At 33.4% G+C, this 25497-nt stretch overlaps 1 protein-coding gene across 6 annotated transcripts in view; it reads right to left on the bottom strand.

Moving 5' to 3' along the window:
* MBD5 (methyl-CpG binding domain protein 5) overlaps positions 1 to 25497 on the bottom strand; it is a 380468-nt gene that overhangs the window by 215318 nt on the left and 139653 nt on the right. For all 6 annotated transcript variants that reach the window (XM_081051257.1, XM_081051256.1, XM_081051260.1 and 3 more), the window contains exon 2: positions 15313 to 15406. The gene's annotated coding sequence lies outside the window, so the exon portion shown is untranslated. The remainder of the gene's footprint in view (positions 1 to 15312; positions 15407 to 25497) is intronic.

The raw sequence follows: 25497 nt of genomic DNA, 5'->3' as shown, positions 1-25497 counted from the left end.
AGGTCAAGTGAAGATGCTCTATCAGATGGCATGTAGTGTATTCCCTCAATGTCTTTAACTATTGTCTCCAACATCACACCTTGCATTGCTTGCAGATATATTCCACATTCCCCCTTTCCTATTGATTACCTGTTATTAATTATTCATGTCTTTTATATATGTTTGATTCATCCTTTGATATTTCCCTCTTTTTATTTGCATTTTTTAAAAATTTATTGGGGTGACAATTGTTAGTGAAATTACATAATTTCAGGTGTACGATTCTGTATTACATCATCTATAAATCCCATTGTGTGTTCACCACCCAGAGTCAGTTCTCCTTCCATCACCATATATTTGATCCCCCTTACCCTCATCTCCCTCCCCCCACCCCCCTCACCCTCTGGTAACTGCTAAACTATTGTCTGTGTCTATGAGTTTTTGTTTCTCATTTGTTTGTCTTGTTCTTTTGTTGTTTTTGGTTTATATACCACATATCAGTGAAATCATAGGTTTCTCTGTTTTTTCTGTCTGAGTGATTTCGCTTAGAATTATACTCTCAAGATCCAGCCATGTTGTCACAAATGTTTCTATATCATCTTTTCTTAATGCCAAATAGTATTCCATTGTGTATATATACCACAACTTCTTTATCCATTCATCTATCGAAAGACATTTTGGTTGTTTCCATGTCTTGGCCACCATAAACAAAGCTGCAATGAACATTGGAGCACACGTGTCTTTATGTATAAATGTTTTCAGAATTTTTTTTTTAATGTTCTCTTATACCCTGTGTTCTCTAGATGTTCAATCTGGCTGATAATCCATTTAACTTCTGATATTTCATAAGTATTTGTTTCATGGTTTCATAAAGCTCTTATACACTAAAACTTTTAAGCATTTTACGTAAAAAAAGGCTCAGAAATACATACAATTCATATATAGCTTTATACATACTCTATTAAGTTCAAAATAAGTTCCATGTTTATTTTTTTAAAACCACATAATCTAAACTAAATTTTAAAAAGATTAAATAAGCACTCGGAGACGCATTCCTGCCTTTAAAATGGTCACTACCTACTTGTCACCTCAAATTTATAATCGAGACCTATCTTATATTTGCCACCTGCTACATACCGTGTTTCCCTGAAAGTAAGACCTAGCAGGACCATCAACTCTAATGTGTCTTTTGAAGCAAAAATTAATATAAGACCTGGTATTATATTACATTATATTATATTATATCTGGTATTATATTAAAATAAGACCGGTCTTATATTAATTTTTGCTCCAAAAGATGCATTAAAGCTGATGGTCTGGCTAGGTCTTACTTTTGGGGAAACACAGTAGTAGAAATTACAGGCATTGTTTACTCAGTATGATTTGATGCAGTGTCTAGAATGATCATATGAAAACCATTCTCAGCTAAAACTTTGGGAAACAGATCTAAGTTTTCTATAAATATAAATAGCAATAAGCATATATGTATCTCCTTTTTAAAAAATCATTCAAATGAGAACATTTTCTTTGTGTATAACGTCCTATTCCTCACTTTTTATTTAACAAGTGCATCTTTTTATAATACAACAGAGATCTATTTCTTTAGACAAATGAGGTCTCCATCACACAGCTGAATGTAGCTGGAAAAAATAACCCATAACCATACTGATTGGTCTCACTTTTAAATTCATGAAGAACTCAGGTGGGCTCTTCATGCTCCCAGGCAATCACAGCATATTTCCCTAGTCCATTCATTCTTCCATTTCCTAGATAATGTTTTTACACTTCCTCTTCCTTGAGTTCTCTCAAGGATCCAGTTGACTTAATTTCAAATAACATCCAAGCTCGTATTCCTTCTTACCACTTCCACTGCTATTTTGGTCTGAGGCACCATTATTTCCGAATTATCTCCCAGCTTTTGCTCCCCATCAGCCTTTTGTAATAAACCAATCAGAGTAAGCTTTTAAAAAATTGTCAGACACTGTCACTCCTCTGTTAAGACAGACAGACAAACTCCAGTGGACATCATTATCTTTCTGACCTCATCTCCTACCACTATCCCCCCTGCTCTGCTCAAGCCACAATGGCTTCTAACCCTTTGTGTTTTCTTTTTTTAAGTTCAAGGTGTTTTGTTTTGTTTTTTTAATTAAAGTCTATTGGGGTGACAGTTGTTAGTAAAGTTACATAGATTTCAGATGTACAATTCTGTAATACACTATCTGATTTGTATGGAACCACAAAAGACCCCGAATAGCCAAAGCAATCCTAAGAGAAAAGAACAATACTGGAGGTATCACACTCCCTGACTTTAGTTGGTACTACAGGGCTACAATAATCAAAATAGCATGGTATTGGCAGAAAAACAGACACATGGACCGAAGGAATAGAATTGAGAACACAGAAATACACCCACATAAATATGGACAGATAACTTTCAACAAAGATGCCAAAAACATACAATAGAGAAAAGACAGCCTCTTCAATAGATGGTGCTGGGAGAACTGGAAAGCCATATGCATAAAAATGAAACTGGACCGCTGTCACCATGTACCAGAATTAATTCAAAATGAATCAAAGACATAAACATAAGACCTAAGCCTTTTGTCTTGAAACGTCTTACATATTCCTCTCTCAATGCATCTACACTTCTTCTCTCTACTTAGGGAACACACTTTCCTCAGATATCCACATGACTAAATCCCTTGATTCGTTCAAGTCTTTGCTTAAATCTGCTTTCTCGATGAGACCTACCATGCTAATCCTTTTCAATATTGCAGCACCTCCTCCTAATCCCAATGACACTGCCAATGCAACGTATCCTGTTTTATGTGTTTTTCTTTATAGAACTCTGACACACTACATTATGTATTATGATTAGTTCTTGTCTGTCCCACCACTAGAATGTAAGCTCCAAAAGGGTTGGGATCTCTGTCACTGATCCCAAGCACCTATAACAGTGCCTCGTACAAAGTAGGCCCTCAATAAACATTTGAGAAATAAATGAACAAAAATCTCTTCATTTAATTAAAAAAGTTAATGTACATATTTAATAATATTTAAGTTTAGAATATTTTATAGTAAAATTTCTCTCCCACTCCTGTTCTCCATCTATCTAATCCCTATTGCTTCCCATGAGATGAAATCATTATTATTTGTGTATACTTGCAGTGATTTTTTTTGCATAAGAATATATAAACATTCTTTCCCCAACTCTCTTTGACCACAAAGATAACGTTCTGTATACACAGTTCTGCATTTGTAATATTGTAATTTTAATTGTAGTTCACATTTAACTTTTAAAAAACTAATTGACCTTGAAGATTTTTCTTTATTATAAATAACAAGGCTCCTTTCTTGCTTTTAACAACTGCATAGTATTTCATTCTGAATATCCCATAGTTAAATTTGTCCCATATAGATGAAAATTAGGTTTTTCCGTTTGCTATTAAACATCACAAAGAATAACTCTGTACATATCTCATTTCATAAATGCATAAACCAGTGACTAAATTCTAAGTAGTAATGAACTCAGTCAATGGAAAGGTGTTTTTCTAACTTTGACAGATATTGTCAATTACCTCCATTGGATTTGTGCCAATTTATATTCCACTAGGAACATAAAAGAATGCCTTCATTCTCACCAAGACTGTTACATCTAATTTTGGGATATTTGGAAATTCTGATAGGTGACAAATAGTATTTCATTGTGACTTAAATCTGCTTTTCTTTTATTAAGAAGGAGGCTGGAATGTTCATATTCTTAAGAGCCATTTGTATTTCTTTTTCTGTAAATAATTTGTTCATATCCTTTGTCATTTTTCGACAGTACTGTTAGTGTTTTAACTTACCGTTTTATGTTTTTTAGTTACACTTTAGGAAATTTAGCCATTTCTCTTTATAAGAATTACAAACGTTTTGTCCCCAATGTTTGTAGTTTATCTTTTGATTTTGTTTGTGTGTGTTTTAAAAATGTGGTTAAATTTATTAATCATTTTCTTTTATGGCTTCTAGATTGCATTTTGAAGGTTTTTTCCTATTCTAAAGTCATAAGAAAAAGAATTTCATGTTTTCTGAATACCTCTATGGCTTCATATTTTACATTTAAATATTTGGTCCATTTAGAATATATCTTGGTGTATGATATGAGGTATGGATACAACTTTTCTCTCCAGATGGCTAACCAGTTGTCCCAGCAACATGTCTTAATTCTTTTCCCACTGATATGAGATGCCATCCTTATCATTTCTAATATTCATGCACTTACTAAGTCTATTGCTAGAGTTTACAATTCTATTCATTTTGTCATTTCATACACAATATAGTCTTTTTCAACGAGGGTTCTGTAAGAAAATTAAACTCTACAGAAATGATATGTAACTTTTTTCTTAATTTTCTAAAGGGTGGTACTTTTCTGATTCTCCCGAAGATAGTACATAGCTAGTACCATTCTAGATGCACAGAAAGTTCATTCATTACATATATAGGTTGAATAATAGCCACCCAAAGATATTATGCCCTAATCCCTGGAACTTGTAAATGTTACTTTATAAGGTAACATTTCCTAGCTGTGATTAAGTTAATGACTTCGAAATGGGGAGATTATCCTGGATTATCCAAGTGAACCCTAAATGCAATCACAAGGATCCTTATAAGAAAAATGCAGAAGGGGAGGGGGCAATATTGCCATGGAGCCCAAGACTGAAGTGATGTGGACATAAGCCAAGGAATGCTGGCAGCCAGTAGAAGCTGGAAGAGGCGAGAAAAGGATCGCTCCATACCCTCCACCCCCGCCACCTCTTCAGAGCATTTAGAGGGAGAATGGCTCTGCCAACACCTTCATTTTGGCCCAGTGACACTGGTTTCAGACTTCTGGCATAAGGAACTGTGAGAGAATAAATATTTGCGGCATTAAATCACCAGGTTTGTGTTAATTTGATACAATAGTCATAGGAAATTAATATACAAAAAATATGACTAGGCTTACGGCACATACCCAAACAATATGCCCACATACAACATGGCACTAGGGCATAATTCAAAGTTATTTTGGTAGGCATGAAGGTTACTTACATGGATACATTAATCTTGTGCCACAATATCTTAGTGAAGTGTCTTGAAGTGATTTTTAGTAGTAACTCAGTTGATTTTATTGGGTGGCAATTCCAGGTATATAATCATAGAATGCACATGCAGGGGTTTTAACTTCACCTTTTTGACGTTTTTATTTTTATTTTTAAACTTGCAGTGTTTTTCTCTTGTCTGGTTCCCTTCACATAATGTTACATGACAGTCATGACAGTGGGCATCTTTACAGTAGTCCTGACTTTTGTACAAATGTTTTCAGTGTTTCCTAATTCTTTTTCACTTCCATCCCAATTAGTTCTGCTTCGAACTGAGAGGAGAATGAATGAACTTTTCAAGTCTAGTGTGTTTTTAATTATTTTCCCTTGTACCTGCACTGTTATTGCTTTGTAAGTGTTGGTGCCATTTCATTTGGTTTGTAGATATTAAAAATTGCCATATCTTCATTGTGAATTGCACTTTGCATTAAAAAAACACTTTGTTCATCCCATTTGATATTTATGTGCACTCATTCCTCTGGTCTGACATAGGTATTTTGCTTGCCTTTATCTGGCTTAATTTTTACCCTTCTTTACTTTTTTAAAAAAAATTTTATTGGGGAACAGTGTGTTTCTCCAGGGCCCATCAGCTCCAAGTCCTTGTCCTTCAATCTAGTTGTGGAGGGCGCAGCTCAGTTCCAAGTTCAGTAGCCGTTTTCAATCTCAGTTACAGATGGCACAGACAACCATCCCATGCAGGAATTGAACTGGCAACCTTGTTGTTGAGGGCTCGAGCTCTAACCAACTGAGTCATCTGGCTGCCCCTACCTTTCTTTACTTTCCAACATTTCTAAAGCTTTAGTTGTGTTTTTTGCATATATCAGAGAACAGAATTTTGCTCTGTGATTTAGTTGGAAATCCAATTTTTAAAAAAATTAACACATGAGTTATGCCTCTTTACATTGACTTTTCTGTTGACTGATTCCCTTTGGTACAATGTTAAGTGATAATTGTGACCGTGGGCATCTGATAAATAGAATTGGTCTTTGTTCTATTATTTTAACTGGTCTTCTGGATTTTTAAAAAAGGAAATATTTTATCATTAGTTGGTAACTCACATTTCTCTATAGGTAGTATCTCTGTATGTCTCTTTGTTACAGTAGTTTGTTTAATTATAATTCATGTAACTTTGTATTCACAAATCAATTTAATGTAATTTATATAATTTTGTCTTTTGAATTTCTGTATTCAAGATCTATTAGTTCACTTCTATAAGCAATTATATTAGCATATTTTCTCTTATTGTGTCCTACCCTTTCATATTTCAGTTAATATTTTTCAGTGTTTTTCTATGTACTATTAAGTCCTATTACTCTTATTATTTGCAGGTTTAATTGACGTTCTTTGACTTGCAAGTATTAAAGAGGAGGAAATCAACAAACTTACAACTATGAGAACCTAGGAGAAAGGGGAGAAAATAGGTCAAGGAACTGTGTCATTTCTATTTTTAGGGAATATAGTATTTATATTTTGTTCTTTAACTCTAATTGCCACTTTTGTTTTAGTCTTTATTTTACAGTTAAATCCTTTCAATGCTCACTGGTTGTCCTTTTGTGATTTTTCTAGTTATTTTTATCTGAAAGGCAGTAGTTAATGTACTAAAAATTTTTTCAAGATGGGCACACTTGAAACAACATTCTCTGAGTTCAAAATTGTCTGTAGTCCTTATACCCACAGACAGTTTAATGATTTTAAAACACAAAACACTTTTTTTTTTAAAAAAAACCCACAAAATCCTATGGGTGACACTGTCAACTGGCTCTAAATATTGATGTGGATAAATCGGAGACAAGCCCAAATATTCTTCCCTCTTATTAAAGATTTATCATTCTTATTCACATTTAAAGTCCAGTAACTTCATGAGGATATGTCTCAGTACTGACAGTTCTAAGTTAATTTTCTCTGGCCCATGGTGTACCCTTTTAATATGTGGATTCAAACTGTCTCTTATTTTATAAAAGTTATTAAATTTTATCTTTATTTATTATTTTCTATTTTTTTGAGTTTGTTTTCTTTAGTGTCTTTATCTCTGTTTTATGTCTTTCCCAGAGTTCTTGTTTTCTGGATCAAAATTTTGCTACTAGAGTTGAATACTTTATTCATTTTCTCTGTTTTCTTTCTGCCTAGCTTCTTTCCATCTGATCATCTGTCCTTCCCAGGGAGGGAAGAAACCCATATATTTTCAGTAATATCAGGATTCAGATATAATCCCCAAACTCTAAAATAGGCAAAAGCAGCTGAGACCTGGCAGGAGCCATACGACAGTGAATGAAGAGAAGCAGTCTTGGTGGAAGACATGTAGTGGTAATGAGCCCCACACTGTGAATCCTGGAAAATGATGGCAAAAAAAATACGCCCTGAAGATATATAGCGCACCCTAAGTTGTTACAGGCCTTTTCTGTAATCACAGCTATGGGAATAGAGGTGAGATGAGTTGTCAGCAGAATCCACAAGACTCAATTAGTTTTGGAGTAGAGAAGGTGGGGGCTACACAGAGAATACACAGACAAGCCACTCCTAAAGGAAGTACTTCATGTTTGTGGCAGCCGAGAAACAACTCTTGTGAAGACTGGCAAACCTGGAACAATATTCTAGACCTTCCCTCCCTTACCTTCACTCTCCCTACCAACACACACACACACACACACACCCTTCTTAAGAACAGCTAGCAGGGTAAAACTAGTATTATATCCAGTCATTAAAAAGTAATAATAAAGAGGAATTAGCACAGCACTGATGAAAAAAGGTACTCTACGAAAAGGGGGTGAAAATAACCTCAAGACAGGCAGCAATTGATTACTAGAAAAATATCACCAAAGTACAAGTAAGAGGTTGGAAAATGGAATGTTTTCACGTTTGTTAACCATTAGCATTTATTCTTTGATAAAATGCATGTTTGTTTCTTTTATAGAAATGAGATGTCTTTCCCATATTGAATCGTTAGTATTCTTTGCCTATTAAGAAAATCAGCATATTCCTTATTGTATCTACCAAATATTAATTCTTAGGTTTTCAAGTACCTTTTAATTTAATTTGTGGATTTTTTTCTAATTATTAAAAAAATTTAGGGTAAAAAAAATTATCAATCTATTATTTTATGACTTTGAAAGAGTTGCTTTTTAAATAAAACACTAATGTTACCATTCAGTATGTTTTCTGAAGGTCTTTAAAATTTCACAATTCACATCAATCCTACGCTCAAACCAGCAATGGTTTCTTGTCCCGGTTAAAATAAAACCTAAATTTTAAATTCCTTAATATGACCTCTAAGGCCCTACATATCAGTCCCCTGCTATCTCTTCAGTCTTATTTCAAACCACTCTTCTTTCCCTCACTTTCTCCATACAAGCACATATGGTTTCTTGCTATACTTCAAACACATACTGTGTTTCCCTGAAAATAAGTCTTAGCCGGACTATCAGCTCTGATGCGTCTTTTGGAGCAAAAATTAATGTAAGACCCGGTATTTATTATTAGATTATATTATGTTATACCCGGTCTTATATTACAGTAAAATAAGACTGGGTTTTATATTAATTTTTGCTCCAAAAGACGCATTAGTGCTGATTGTCTGGGTAGGTCTTATTTTCCTTCCTTAAAAAGAAAATCCCAATTACAGTTGATATACAGTATTATATTAGTTTCAAGTGCACCACATAGGGATCAGACATTTATATAGACTTTTATATAACTGAGAAGTGATCACCTTGATAGGTCTAGTTCCCACATGACACCACAGATAGTTATTATAACATTATTCACTATATTCCCTATGCTGTACTTCATATACCCATGACTGTTTTTATAACCCGCAATTTGTACTTCTTAATCCCTTCCCTTCATTCACCAATCCCCTCAACCTATCTCCCATCTGACAACCATCAAAATGGTCTCTGTATCTATCTAGAGGGTATTGTGCTAAGTGAAATAGGCAGATAGAGACAGAGAAATACCATTTGATTTCACTTACTTGTGGAATCTAAAAAATAAAATAAATGAACACACAAAACAGAAATCAACAGCTTTTTCATCTGTTATTCCATTTTGCTGCCTCGGCCACTCTTCCTCCAGACACAGCTCCCGCTTCCATATTTGGGAGGTTTCTGCTTAAATATCATTTTCTCAGAGAAGTCTTCCTTTAACCACCTTATCAAAAATACCACTTCCAACTCTGCATTATCCTTTACTTACTTAGCATATTTTATTTTTCCTTTAAGAACATATCGCTTTTTGAAATCATATTATTTATTTGTTCGCTTATTGTTTATCTCCCACAATAGGGAGTAAGCTCCATGAGGGTAGGGAGTTTGTCTCCTCCACTGTTTACGAGTATGACAGCTCCCAGAATAATCTCCAGCAGAGATGTTGCACAAATGCATTTTTAAGAATGAAGGGACGAATGAATAAATAATGTTTCCAATGCTTAATTTAAAACATGTTTTAAAGCATCTTAAAAATTTGTCTCTATTAGTAAAAAGAAAGCAGAAGAAGGCAAGTTATTTAGTTCAAAAGCCTTCTTTAGAAGTTCAGGCTTTTAAAGATTTCCTTTATGATGTGCTAAGTATTTTCAGAGCTCATCAGTATATGTATAACATGTCATTTCTTCTGTGCTGAAAGCAGATCATATTTCTGCTGGAAAACAATTTACGCTCGATTTACACTTGCTTTATATGATACATTTTTATAAAAAATGAGATTTTATGTCTACAAGTTCTTTGAGGAAGTAAAATCCTTGCCTTAGCATTGTTCAGTTTCCAGTGCAGGCACACAATAAACATGTACTTTACATCATGCATTGGAAAATATAAGTGTTATGGGAAAAGAAAGCAAGGTAAGGTGGGAGGGAGTGACAATTTAAAACAGAAAGGTCATCTAGGCCTTACTGAAGAGGTGACACTTAAGCAAATGTTTGAAGAAGGTGAGGAAACTATCAAAGTAGTCAAAATAATGCATTCTAGGCTCAGAAGGTAATTCCAGAAAAGGAGGTTCAAAATATTAAGGAATGTTAGCATCATAAGATAAATACATAATTTCCCAATATTATGTTGGAGGATTTAAAAGTCATTTGGATGGCATGATATATTTGGTTAATAGTCAACTCACTTTACTTTGTCATGCATTGTATACTGTATGTGATATCGTAGACACTCACAGTAAATAGTTTATAGAAAAACATGTCAATAAAAAAATCCATAGAATCTATACTAATAATAAACTTTACCTTTTAATAGATTAGTTCATTTATTTTACCATTTGTTGCTTTTCTTTTAAATGTCACAAATAAAGGTATAAATAGTGAAATGTATTAAGTTTAAATCTGCCATCAAAAGCCTGCCATATTACTTGCATTTGTAACGGTTAGTTTTCTGTGTCAACTTGGATAGACTATTACAGTTATTCAGTTAAACACTAATTTAGGTGTTGCTGTGAAGGTATTTTATAGATATTTGAAATAGATGTTAACATCTACAATCTGTTGATTTTAAATAAAGGAGAGTACCTCATAATTTGGGTGAGCCTCATTCAATCGGTTGAAAGGCCTTAAGAGCAAAGTTGAGATTTCCCTGAAGAAAAAATTCTGCCTCAAGACAGAAGCATCAGTTCCTGCCTGAAAATTTTGCATCTGTTGACCTGCCCTGCAAATTTCATACCTGCTAGTCTGTAATTGTGTAAATCAATTCCGTGAAATTAATATCTTTACATGCGTGGGTGTGCACATACACATACTCACACATATTCACACACACACACATATTCATACACACGTATCTTTACTGGTTCTGTTTCATTGGAGAACTGTAACTGACACAGTCTTCTGACTAAATTAGAAGCTACTTGAGGAAAGGCACCATGTCTTATTGTGATTCCTGCATCTAATATAGCTCACAACATGATGCTTTCTTGAAAGAAAAAGATAAAATTATAGAAGAGCATTTTAATTCCATAGGTAGTTGGAAGATAATTTTATTATTAAACAGTAGAAAAAAATTATCATATAAACATTTATACGTTTTATACAACAAAAATCAAAAGATAAAAAACAAAGTGACCATGAGATAAATATAACAAAGTTCTTAAATCTAATATATATGAAGAAATTAGAAAAACATAAAATTATTTTAGCTTCTCTGTATGAGAAAAATCTAAATCTATTTGCAATTGCATCAAAAATAATAAAATTTTTATCATTTTTATTTAAGGAAGTAAATAAGCAAAATTTATCTAAGTAAATAGAAGACCTGTACTCAGAAAATTATAAGACTGAGAGACAAATTAAAGAAGATACAAATAAATGGAAACATATACCAGGCTCATGGATAAGAAGAATTAATATAGTTAAAATGTCCATATTACTCAAAGGACTATATAGATTCAAGGCCATCCCTATCAAAATACCAATGGCATTTTTTCACAGAATTAGAACAAATAATTATAAAATTTATCTGAAACCATAAAAGACCCCAATTAGCCATGACAATCCCAAGAAAGAAGAACAAAGCTGGAGGTATCAAGCTACCTGACATTAAATTATACTACAAAGCTATAGTAATCAAAATAGCATGGTATCGGCATAAAAACAAACACATAGATCAATGGAACAGAATAGAGAACCCAGAAATAAATCCATGCCAACATGGTCATTTAATCTACAGCAAAGAAAGCAAGAATTTACATTGGGGTAAAGACAGTCTATTTAATATATGGTCCTGGGAAAACTAGACAGACACATACATGAAAAAATTTAAATGGACCACCTTCTTACTCATATATAAGAATAAACTCAAATGGATTAAAGACTTAAATGCAAGAACCAAAATCATTAAACTCCTAGAAGAAAACATAGGAAGTAAACTCTCAGACATTACCTTTAGCAAGATTTTTTACTGATATATCTCCTCAGGCAAAGGAAACAGAAGAAAAAAATAAACAAATAGAACTACATCAAAGTAAAGAATTTTTGCACAGCCAAGGAAACTATCAACAAAACAAAAAGACATCCTACTGAATGGAAGAAGCATCCAATAAGCGGTTGATATCTAAAATTTATGAAAAACTCATACAACTCAACACTGGAAGAACAAACTATCCAATTAAAAAATGAGCAGAGGACATGAAGAGACATTTCTCCAAAGAGGACATATAGATGGCCAACAGGCATACAAAAAGATATTCAAGGTCACTAATCATCAGAGAAATGCAAATAAAAACCATAATGAGATAGCAGCACCTCATTCCTCTCAGAATGGCTATCATCAATAAGTCAACAAACAACAAGTGCTGGCGAGGTTGTGGAGAAAAGGGAACCACGGTACCCTGTTGGTGGGATTGCAGATTGGTGCAGCCACTATGGAAAACATTATGGAGGTTCCTCAAAAAATTAAAACTAGAACTACCTTATGATCCAGCAATTCCACTCCTGGGTATTTATCCAAAGAACCCAAAATACTAATTCAAAAATATGTGTTCACCGTAAGTTTACTGCCGTGCTATTCATAATAGTCAAGATATGGAAACAACCAAAATGCCCATCAATACACGATTGGATAAAAAAATTGTGGCACATGTATACAATGGAATATTACTCTGTCATAAAAAAGAATGAAATCTTACCATCTGCAACAACATGGATGGACCTAGAGGATATTATGCTAAGTGAAATAAGTCAGATTGAGAAAGACAAATACCACATGACCTCACTTATATGTGAAATATAAAGAACAGAATAAATGAACAAACAAAACAGAAATGTATAGACTCATAGATACAGAGAACAAACTGATGGTTGTTAGATGGGAGGGGGATTGGGAGATGGGGGAGAGGGTGAAGGGAGTGAATATTTAAAATGTTAATATTGACTTAAAGAACGTCATGTGAAAAATTAAAAAGTTGAAAGAATGGAAGCAGATATTTTTTTAACATGTAACACTGAATTTCTAAACCATACAACAAACTCTTAGAACACATTAATTAAGAGACAGAGACTAATATGAAAAATAGTATGAACAAGCAATTTCAGAAGTAGGAAGTCAAAGAGACAACAAGAATATAGATACTCAAACTCACTGGTGATAAGAGGAATTGAATTAAAACACTGAGCTACAAATTACACACCGTAGACTAAAAATAGAAAGCTGGATTATGCTGAGGGCTGGCAGAGACCAGGGGGTTACTGCTGGTGGTGAAAATGTGGACCAAAGTATTTATCTGGTTGAGTACCTGGCGGGACTTGGTCAAATAAAATAAAAACGTATGTCCTATTAGCCAGCAATTCTGATCCAGGGTATACATCGCAAAGAAATCCACACAGAGTTCCTTCCATAAAAGGAAAAGTATGAGGATGTTCATCATGGCATTGTTTGTTGTGACAGGAAATTGGAAGCAATGTGGATGGCAATCAATGAGAAATATGGCTACTTAAAATATGGCAGCTATAAACAATGGAGTACAATGTAGCAGTTACGAGGAATATAAGCACGACACGACAACACAAATAATAAAAACATAGGGTTAATTAAAATAAAATAGTAAGAAACAGATTGAGAGACATAGCACATGCCGTTTATGCACATTAAAATTTTATGTACATAAATGAGAGAGGGGCAGGGTAGAAATACAGTTAAGCTCAAAAATGAGATAACTGCTAAAATTGAGAGATGGGCGCATGGAGGTTCAAAATATTCTTTTTCTTTTTTACTTATTTGAAAATTTCCATTTAAAATATTTTTAAAAAATAGATGTATGTAAAATAATAGTCATATCACCAAAAGACAAACAAAAGAGAACAATGCAGTAGATATTATTTTACACTATCATATTAGAATGTTTTCCTGTGGGTCCAGGTCAGGGGCATGGAAGTGGAAATGAGAATTAAAAGAGGTATGTAAACAAAAAAAATAAGTGCTTTACATGGATCAGTGATGACAGTGTACCATGAACTGAGGAGTGTGATTTACTCTATTCTCTGCGCAAGAGCCATTAAAAAAAATTCCTTTGTTTTTTCTTTAATTAGAAGGATCTGTTTTAGACTGTGGAGATGAAGGAACTACAAAAATAATTGTCTAATTATTGTAATTCAAAAAACAATTGAATAGCTGCTCTAAGTAACCAACTCACCATATATAACTATAGAAATTATTTTTAAATAATATCATTTATATTTTCAAGAGAAGTCATTTCTGACAATAATATTCATCAAAGAAAACTGGCAAAATCACGAAGCTGCTAACCACAAATTAAGGCGAAAAAAATAGATTTTAAGTACTTGCATTCTGAAAGAATAAAGAAAAATAGAACAAAGGGAAAAAAATTCCCCTACCAGAGGCTATAGACTTTCTTTTTCCGTTCACAGTGGCAAAAGTAGATTTTTTTTCACAGGCAAAAATTTATGCTGATATTGAAAAATTAGAACTTTTCAAAATCAGTATTTCTGGTTTCTTCAGAAAAAAACAAGATACGATTTTACTGGTCTCTTCATCCCACTTAGAAAGGATTCTAGAGCTGAACAAAATGCCCCATATACAAGTCACACACTCTCCAAGTTTCCATTGTGCACACCTGACAGGCAACATTATTTATTTTTGCACCTTGTACCCCTCATATCTCACTCATAATTTTCCCAAAATATATTCCAAAATTTATTTAGTAATGTAAACATGTAATCAGTCATCAGAGGCATGAATAGAACATGCTAAGTGAAAGGACATGATAGGTCCAGACAAATCTTTGGAGACTCAAGAAATAGCGATAAGAGGTTTGGTATTCAGAGATAATGCTATGAATATTTGAAACTATGACAGGGTTTTTTGGAGTGGTTAAAGAACAAGTTCTTTAACATGGTTAAGGAACTGATTCATGAATTTCATTAAAAAGATGGGGCAGTGGATAGTAGTTTTGTTTATTTTTTCAAGTTAAACTCTAAAATGACTGAGTTATGCTCACAGTTTTGATGGAAGCCATTGTTAATTGGTTTGCACTCTTTCGTAACAATATATCAATTTTATCAATTGCTTGTTATAAATGAAATCTGATACTCCCTATCAAGAAGGCATTAAAGCATAAAAATTTGTGTCTGCATATGAATGAATGAGGTGATACGATCACTTAGACAGCGCCAGTGATAAAAAGTAAGCAAGTTTAGTAATAAGTCCAATTACAAACTGGCAATCCTAACCATTTAAATGAGATTATTTATGAGGCTATAGTTATTACTTACCTTGAGTGTCTATCTTTTAAAGATCTTGTGTGTAAACCATATAACCTTCAACATCTACTTCCCACATGCAGAAACTGATATCCTTAATGAGCATCTAAAAGAGAAGCATAAGAAAGTATTATAAATTTGAGGTTATAAATATTGTTTCTTTTATTTTAAACACAAAAGCAGATCTTGAAATTATCCTTTAAGATCTTCTTTAATAAGTTTGGGCAAAGGGAGGTGTATATTATAGGACATGTTTTATGTAAATAAATGTAATAATAATGAGATTTTCACTTCCGAAGAATCAGAAAGTTCTGTGGACCATATATTTTGATCCATGCCATAAAGTTTATGTATAGTAATAATTTTATCTGGCTACCTACTTTCTATGCACATTTTTAAGAAATATAATTTTAAACACATTGATTCTGATGTCCTACATGCACATATCCCCACTCTAGAAGATAATATCCTTGTTCAAAACAGATAATTAAAAAATATTCTTGATTACATTTGAGTTGCCTATAAAGGCCCAAATCATAGAGCTCAACTAGTTAAATATTCTCTCTTCATGTAACAGTCAAAATTTTATCTCCTTATCATTTAAACTGTCCAGTCCGTGCTTTACACCAACCTAGTGAAACTGAGCTGAGGTTTTTAAAGAGAAGTTGCCTCTATCAGAGAATTGGGATCATCCAGAGAAAATGTTCTTTGCTGAAAGAATTTGATTCTGATTTCCTTTGGTTTTTAAAAATCAGCCAGAGAAAAGCCATTTTGGAAACAGGATTTGGATGCTACAGTATTATACCTTTAGTATATGGTTTTGAGTACTATGGATTCCCAAGCCAAATATCAAAAATTTTGGATTAACAACATCGTTGTTCTTTCGGTCATCTGTGTAGATCCCTGCTTCTCAGTTGCTGCTGCACATTAAAAACACCTGGAACTCTTAAAATGTACCGAGACTCAGTCTCTACCGTAGATATTTTGATTTAATTGGTATGATATGGGCCCAGGGTCTAGGTATTTTTTAAAAACATTAAGGAAGGATATCTGTTTTTCAGGTAAGAAACAATCTCCTGCAAGTTTTGACCTAGTTTTTACAGATTAACTAATAAGATACAATTTTAAAAAAAATACTATCTGCAAAGTTCTTGAGAACTAGTCAGATACTTGGTAATCTAACTACTAATAAAATGACTTCAAAGCTTCCATGACACACATTGACACACAAAGGTACCTCAACAACTATGTAATATCTTAGGTTCTATGGATCTAAGCATGACATAAATGGTGGTTGCAGTGAATCTCAAACTATAATGAACTTAAGGACCAAAAACGCTACTTTAAAAATGTAGATTCCGAAGTGAGATGCCCAGAGACTCTGATTCAGAAGAACTAGTCTAAGGTCACGGATTCTCTATTTTTAAAGACATCTCTGGTAATTATAATGCAAAAGTCTACAGTTTCTGTAAAACAGTGTTTTGAGTATTTATGAACACTGACTACTCATCGACCTTCATTGCTACCATTTATAAAAATATTTCTTGAGTTATATTCTAAGATTGTATTTTTTATATTAACAGATAATCTCAAGACCCACTGGGTAATAAATAGGACCTTAGCAATAAATCAATTTAGATAAACTAAAATGATGTTTATGGATTATATGATTTGTAAGCTTTGCTCTCCTCCTAAGTAAACAGTGCAGGTAATCAATAAAATACTTGTGGCAAAAAAGACAAATTTAGGTTATATTCTACAAGGAAAATTTAACCTAGAACCTCACCCTCAATGTCTCAGAATTAAAAGTTTTTGTCTCTAATTTAGTATGGGGGAAAAGCTCTTCTAGCATCATTTGCTTTGTTTAAATATAAAGCCAATTTTTTTTAAAGAAAAATTCTCGAATTAGTTCCTTCAAAAACACATGCACACTAATATAACTTACTAAAAAAGAACATGAAATAAATTGTTAACATTTTAGTTTTGAAAATTCTTATAAACAGGTCCAGAAATACTTTGCAATAAAAATAATATATTCATACACACATACTTGTTAGAGTCTTTCTAAAAAAGAAAAGTCTAATAAACAGAGGTAAATATCAGAGTCTGCTGTACATAAGGACGGTGCCCTCAATAATTTCTAAACCTTGAAAGCAACTGTACTTATTTTCTCTTACCTACCTAGTTTGGAAGTGCTCCTAATGAAGTATTCTTTCTACCTGCATGTGCCGCTAAAGATTTCAGGTTTTTCTATTAAGTGAACATCAATCTTCAGCTAATGACTACAGTTGATGTTTGCGCCAGGCCTAGGGCTGCTTAATAGCTGGTAAACAGTCATGGACTTCCCAAGTGTCTTCACAGATAAGGAGCTAGCTATTCCACTTCTCAAATCTACAGGACGGGACGCTCATCTGCCTCTGTGGTTTGTGGCCATGAAATGCGTCCCGGTGTCTTTTGGCAAGACTTGATCTTCTGCTATCTGACCCCAGCCACCTTCTGCTGTTTATCTTTCATCTCTTGGTTAACCAAAACTTGGCTCAAATACTGCTTCCTCCTTGAAGGAAATTTCCATCAATCTGACACTAAAATCTCTTTCTCTTCTGATTTCCTACACTGTTTAGTACAAATTACTTAGCTAATTAATCAGGTACTCACTGATGGTCCCTTATTTCTATCTTTTGTTATTATTTAAGATTTGGAGTGTTTGTCTTATTCTCTCAACTATATTATAATTTCCCAGCAAGTCCTAGCCTGAAAGCATTTAATAAATATGTGATGATTTTATTTGTTGGTTTTTCTAATAATTCAAGTTCAGTATTTTAAAATGATTGGGCAAGGCATCCAGCTTTTCTCTTTAATATACTTTATTACTATGAACGATTTTAAAATTACAATTTCCATATGCTGCATGAACTTTCCCATCTGTTCTGAGGACTACCACAGAAAACTCTCTTAACGTCCCATAATCCAGATAATTTTGGTTAAGTGAGAGTAATGGTGTAATAATTACCATTATTAATAACAACTGAATTAACAAGAATTAACATTTGTTTTCAATAAATTGGGCTTTATTTAAATGTACTTAACACAGAAGTCACAGGGAACATAGTTTAGTATTTCCTTAGGAAAACTACATATTTTTGTAAGAACCAATAACTCTGTAAATCACATAATACTCTATATCACAAAAGAATTCAATCTCTCTATAAAACTTAATGATTAAAAATACAAACTTCTACATAATAGACATTGTTAAGTGTCTCAAACAGTTGTCATTAAGTTGCTAAAACTTCCTCCTTGCTTTCAAATACACTAATAAAAACTAACATTATTGCTTGCTAAATTTTAAGTAACATTAATTAATCCTCACAACAATCCTAAGAAACGCTATTATTATCTACATTTTACAGATAAGGAAACTGAGGTACAGAGAGATTAACCTGCTAATAACTGGCAGAGCTGGGTTCCAAACACAGGCAGTCTACAATTAACTATAGCATTTCTTGAAGGCCCCATCCATTAAACTAAAATTTCCAGTAGTTCTGGAAGCCTTATCTAATATATCTTCATATACATTTCTGCCTTACACCATCCAATCTTTTGCAAGGTTTATCAGGTTTCCCACTGACAGGAAAAGGCCAGGGTGTCTCATTTCCAATTCTTCTTCCTCAAAAAAAGATGCTTTCTAAGTCCTCATTTAGCTCTACATACTTCCTATTAATATTTCTGCACAATTTCCACGATAAGGCCTCTGTGAGACTGAGGGTTTATCTTAAAAGACCTGCCTTGTTTCTGAATATAATGTTCTATAGCCTATTCTGACTAAGATCCATTAAGTATGATTCAATATTGGGATATAAAATGTATGGATTTAACTCACATTTTTCTATTTTTTTTTTAAATGAAAAATTATGCCTTCTTAAAATAGTACTGCACTCCTAATTTTAAAGTATGGTGGTTTTTATAGGATGAAAACTTGCTTTCTACTTCCCTGTGCCCTGGGGACTATATCCAAACCTAACTTTTAGAGGTGATTACTTCCATAGCATTAGCAGGATGCAGTTTCATAGCCCTCAAGATCCCCTTCATTCTGATCTGACAGGTGACTTTAAAAAAAAATTCTAATTCACAAATGTCATATATGGCTGATTGGAAACAGATCATAGTAAGAAATTATAGAATAAAATAAAACCCCACAAAGTATAAATATTTTATTTCATCAGAAAACAAGTACTGAAACAATTAAAAATATTTGTAGCCTGTTTGCTGTTTTAAAGACTCCAAATGTTTTCAGTCTAACAAGAGGTCTAATCATGAATCCATGGAATATTTATTTTCTCAACTGCTTTCATCACAGAGGATAATCTTAGTCTGAACATATTCAAGCTATTGCTTGGTACCAGTTAGGACTATTACTAGGATTATTACAGATTACTCCTTTAGTGGACCTTGCATAACTTCTCTTTATGGTTTTAATGTAATTATTCTATTTTTGTGGTAAACAGCATTAACAGTCCCTTACTGGGTATTCCCAAGTAAATTAGAAAAAACAAAGAACCACGAGTAATTCTAGATCATATCCACCAGATTAAGCCTTGTTTTTAGCCCTCTTGCAACTTGTCCAGATGATCTGGCTTCAGTAAAGAACTATTTTAAAGTCCAAAGCAACTGGAGTTCTCTCTATGAAAGCTGATAATAACCAGGCTCTTCAAGGTATTAATAGTAAATGACATGTTTTCATTAGAGAAAGAAAAAGAAGCAATATTTTTTCCTCATACCCCACCCCACCAGCATTCTCTAAAAATGTCCATCTGATCTGGACAGGGTATTTCTTCAGCTGGAAAAAATAATTAATTTGGTTCTGATAGACCACCTTAATTACATTTGTTATTTGGGGACCACCAGTGAGTGATTTTTGGGTACACTAATATACAGACACCTTACAAGCTGACCTTGTTGGAGACAAAGAATTGGGTGTAATATTTTGCCAAATATAGTACCAGAACATGCATATTCACATTGTGGCAATAATAAATTTGACCTTGTCTTCTTTTCCTGTTGGGCTTGTTAGACAATTAGTGAACTAAATAGGATTGGAACCCAGTAAATGGGCTGGCAGTTCATTTATTATTCTAATTCTATATAGTCTCTCCCAACCTCAAAAAGAAGGTTCTTGAAAACCATTATGGGTCGAGAATTTAAGTTTGAGAAAAATGAGAATTTTGTAGAGAAAAAACAGGACAGGGGGCTGAAGTCATGTGAATATGAAGGTTTATGTGACTAGATTTACACGGAAAGGAATGAAAAAGAAATGAAAGCAATCATTTCCATTTATCCTTCCATGTGCTAGAACTTTTCAAGGACTTCCTCTGGGGCAGTACCCAGAAACACACTATAAAACTATTGTATAGCTTTATCATATTTTATAAAGCCATTTTCCTTTTGGAAATAATAAATACACGAGTGACGTTGCTCTCTGCCTCCCTCCACACTCTGGCACTGTTAGAAGTTTATCACTAGGATGATGTAAACAGGATCTTCCTCGTTTCTTCTCAGGTCCTGTCTCTTGCCTTTACTGAGTCCTGAGTCAGAAGTCCCTCTTACACATTTCTAGCTCTATATCCCTCCTTTATCTTTTTTCATGACTTGCTTAAAAATATCACTACCATTGACATTGCCTCCATTTTCTTTTCTAAAACATCATATTCCTCTTTTTCTCATTATCATCACCAACAGGAGTTGCCTCCATTTCCAGAATGCTAGAAATAAACTATTTTCCAAAGCTAGAAAGTTCTACTGAGAAGAAAGAAGGGAAGGGAAGCAACTGGGACGACGCTTTCTGATTTTAATGTTCAGGATTATGCTAAAAGTGTAGATGGAATTATTGGACGAAAGACAGGCATTTAAAAGGAGGAATTTCAACATCTGAGGGTATACTTTAAATCCCCTTGAAACATGGTAAACTTGAAGGTCCCTTCCAACTCCATGATGCTATGAATCTATGATTCGGAATCCCAAGTAATTTCAGGAGCAAACAAGTGAAGAATGCTTTGAAAAAAAAGCATTCACAAGTCAAACACCAAAGTTGTACTGGCCCCTTTGGAGGCAGACAACAGATGTTCAAACGTTTAAAGGGATATTATTTTTTTTAATTCTAAAGCAATATTGCAAAATATAGGCATTAGTTGAGTAGGTAATTAATTACCTAACACATTAAATAACCCCAAGGTTAAAACAAGCAAAACACTATAAAATGATGGTGGGCCAACATAAAGAACAAAACAAAGGCCTTGGAAGTGATGATGACTCATGCCACAAAATAAAAAAAATGCAAAAAAACTGGAATTTAGCCCTACAAAAAATGATGTTTCTGCTGTTAATGAAAGAGAATATGGCTCCATGACCCTGTGTGTGTGTGTGTGTGTGTGTGTGTGTGTGTATGTGTGCAAGGGAGAGAGAGAGAGAGAGAGAGAGAGAGAGAGAGAGAGAGAGAGAGACTATTGATTTTGTGCACAAAAATTAAAAGACCTTAAAGAAGTTTCACATATTTTGAAGTATTTTAATGGTGCCATGATAACATTTTTGGGCATTTGACACAAAAGACACTATGATCCCCCCCAAAAAACATTATTATAAAGATAGATTTCATGAAGCTACATAAATCTACTTCAATGCTTAAAAAGAAATCCAGATCCAGAATGAGCCATAATGCTTTATTTACATGGTAGTAACAAAGATAACAAGTCTAAAAGCAATTCCATTGATTTGAACTGAAGATATTACTAGGTGTTCTAGTAGCTTAAGCAGAAAACACTGAATCAGAATTCAGAAAAAGGTCTGTTTAAAAGATGTTCTCTATATAAATACAAAAGAAAATCATGTAAGTTAAAAAAGTAATAAGATATGGTAGAATCATTAATTAGTACTTCCTAATTAAGACTAATTTTAGAGAAAGCTATGTTAGAGAGAAGGTATATTTAAATTAACGTAGAAAATATTTAAATAAATATAAAATTAAAGTATGTGCATATAGAGTAAAAACTGATCTCTTGTAGATTATTTTTAAATAAGCAGCTTCAAAATGCAGCTACAGATTGTTAAAATCAGGATGTAAACTGCTTATAGGCCAACATCAAATTTGTGCTATAAAACTTTTAAAATGTTCTATAATACGTAAACATCCTCCTTCCAATGTTTATGGCATTAATAATGTAAAGCATAATCTTTTTATACAATACATACTTCAGCCAAAGTGACATTTCAAATTATCAAACAAAAAACAACAAAACAAACCCTCCAAAATGTAGAGCACTTCTTAATGAAAATAAATCCTCAAAGTATTATCCTAAGCTAAGGGAAGGGACATAACTGACAAAAAAGCAACAAGTAGCTGCATCTTGGGAAAATATCAAAGTTATTAAGGAAATAAATGGAGGAAAAAAGAAAATGGAACACCCTACATAACCAAATCAAATTCTACCATAATTTCCAACAGAAACAAAAAGAGAGCAAGTGTTAGAACTCTGTGTAAGAAGGTGGAGAAGTCCCCACATGACATCATGTTGAAAGAATGAAATGACAAGGAGAAAAATGCAAATAAATGCAAAGAATATGTAGAAGTATGATCCTTAGTGATGTTTGCAGAGGAGGTTAATGTGACTACAGAGTATCAAAGCTACCAATGCTTGGAGGAAACACAAGGCTCAGGCTTTCTGCAGATTTTTGGTGCAGGCCCTCCTAACAGCAAAAGAAACCTTATCACGCGAAGATTTCTGTGAGTCAGCAGCAATGCCTGATTTTATGATCCCTGGAAATAGCTATCTTTGATCGAAAGAGAAAAAATATTTCAAATCCTACCAAGAACAGCTCAATTTTATGCCGACCTGCTAAATAATGTAGTTTTGTTAGAGAAAATAACACACTGACACAAGACTAAAAGCCTCATAAACGGAAAAAGATGTCTGTATTACACAAATTACTTCCAGGAGTAAACAACGATGGGGTCATTATTGACTCAGTGAAAGATAATTCAGAGATGAAAACATGAAATCCGAGCGTGAGCAGTGCAACCAAAAAGAGCTTCTGAGTAACTCTTGTTTATTAGAGATTTTTCAGGTTTAGAGGACCGCCCTGTCAAGTTTCTTTCTGGAGGTGTACAAAAGAAAATGGAATATCATTTTAGATTTTTCAAAAGGTGGCAAAACCAAAACTATACAGATGAAATGTGAAGTGATTTTCAGAAATTTGCTGCGTCGTCTCTGTGTTTAAATGAATTGAAATGACTGTATAGGAAAATAACTGTATAAATGTTTAAACCAGGATATTTTGCTCTGAGTGATTTAAGTCTTAATACCCCATCTCACATATAGATTGAGCTGCTATTTAAAATTAATCAAATATTAAATGTTCCCTATATTGCTGGCATTTATAATGCTGTGATTTTTCTGATGGTTACTTAGCACCGAGAACATAGCTATAAATATCACTGCAGACACAGATATAATAAAATGCACCCTATATAAATATATATATGAGAATTTTAACGTGGCACAGTAAGCTGCAGATCAATATGTACAAGTAAAACTTAGTATGGTGCGTTCATGTTCAGTAAAAATTAAACATACAGTACTTTAAAATACCTATTGATTGGATAGTGGAAACAGAGAGCAATGGAAGCGAAAGATAAAATGAAATATTCAGTTCATTCATATGGAAAATAATAAAAATAAATTATCTCAAAGCAGGCCATATGTTGGCAATCGATACCTCGCTACTGGATTGAACTAGGAGAAATTGTTCTTTTCATTGTTCAAAAAAGGCTGAATATTGAAATTACATACAGTTCAAATTAAAAGCATTAGACCTAACAGATTTAATTCCATGAAATACTGCAATACAAACCAAGAAACCATTTATTCATTGCCTAAAATCTGTATTTCAAATAACAGTTCTACCATACAAAAGAAGGTGCAAGTGAAATATATGCTATCAGTAAATTGTGTTTCTCCCAGTTTATGAATTAAGCGATTAGGTTTTTAGCAAATTTGAACATACACTATAGAGATTATTAGGTAAAAATCATCATTGTTTTATTCTTCTTGGATGTGCACAAAGAAGATATAACAAGAAGAAGGTTATAAATGACAGCAAATTCACATGTAGAAAAAAAGCAAACCAACAAAGTCCTTTATGTTATTTACAATAGCTTAATAATTTTCCCCCACCAAATGATTGCAAGTTCGTAATTTTTAAAAAATGGCTCACCTGAAAATAAAGACAATCTATGTTAACTGGTAATTTATCAATTGATCAATCAATCAACGTAATTGAAAAAGCAGATATTTATGTAATAACTGGTTAGCAGAAATCTCAAGGAAGAAATTCTCAATTACGCCTGATCCTAAAATGTGTCTTTAAAATAAACAATATAAAAACAAAAATTAATACAGTATTTAAAATTTTATACACCTAATTATATAAAACATTAGGTACATCATAATTACCTATTTTGATACAGCTACTGTTTGGTCAGAACGAACAGTGTGGCTATACTAGTTGTTAAAATACTAAAGAGTAGAAGACTTCCATACTAGGTGCAAAATGGCCACTGACTGGTCCAACCTCTCCGCATGTCCCCTTCTCTAGGGCCATCTCCCCCACCAAGACTTCTCCAAGTTCTAACCACTAATGAAATAATATCTGGCAGAGCAAGAACCTTCTAAGACCTTGGCATCTGCTCTGATTGGTTGGTGCCCGTTCCGTACCAATTGTTGAACATTTAGAACCTCTCCTCTTAGTAAGGCAGGGAAAGCAGTGGAAGCTTTGAGTCAGAGTACATTACAGCAGCTCTACTACCCGCATACATCCCTGGGCCTTACTGAAGTTTCAACTTCCTTTTTTGAAAGGGAGTTATTGCTAGCTACCTAGTAGGGCTGATTGTGGATTGCATGAAATGACATAAAGTGTTTATCAGCACATGGAAACAGTAAATACTCCATGGAAAAATAAGCAAAAACTGTAATCCTTTACTCACAAATGGGTTATGCCTCAAACATTCATTTTTGAAGTTGGTAAACTGGTGATTAGAATGCATTTTCCCCATAATAATCATTATACAAAAACGGTTATACATGGCAACCATTTTATAAATTCCAATTTTATCCATAATGCACTGTTCTCATACATGAAAAAAATTAT

This window comes from Rhinolophus hipposideros, assembly GCF_964194185.1.
Source record: "Rhinolophus hipposideros genome assembly, chromosome: 6".
In the NCBI taxonomy this organism is placed as follows: Eukaryota; Metazoa; Chordata; class Mammalia; order Chiroptera; family Rhinolophidae; genus Rhinolophus; species Rhinolophus hipposideros.
The sequence above is the reverse complement of the archived record's forward strand: the minus strand, read 5'-3'. Positions and strand labels throughout refer to the sequence as shown.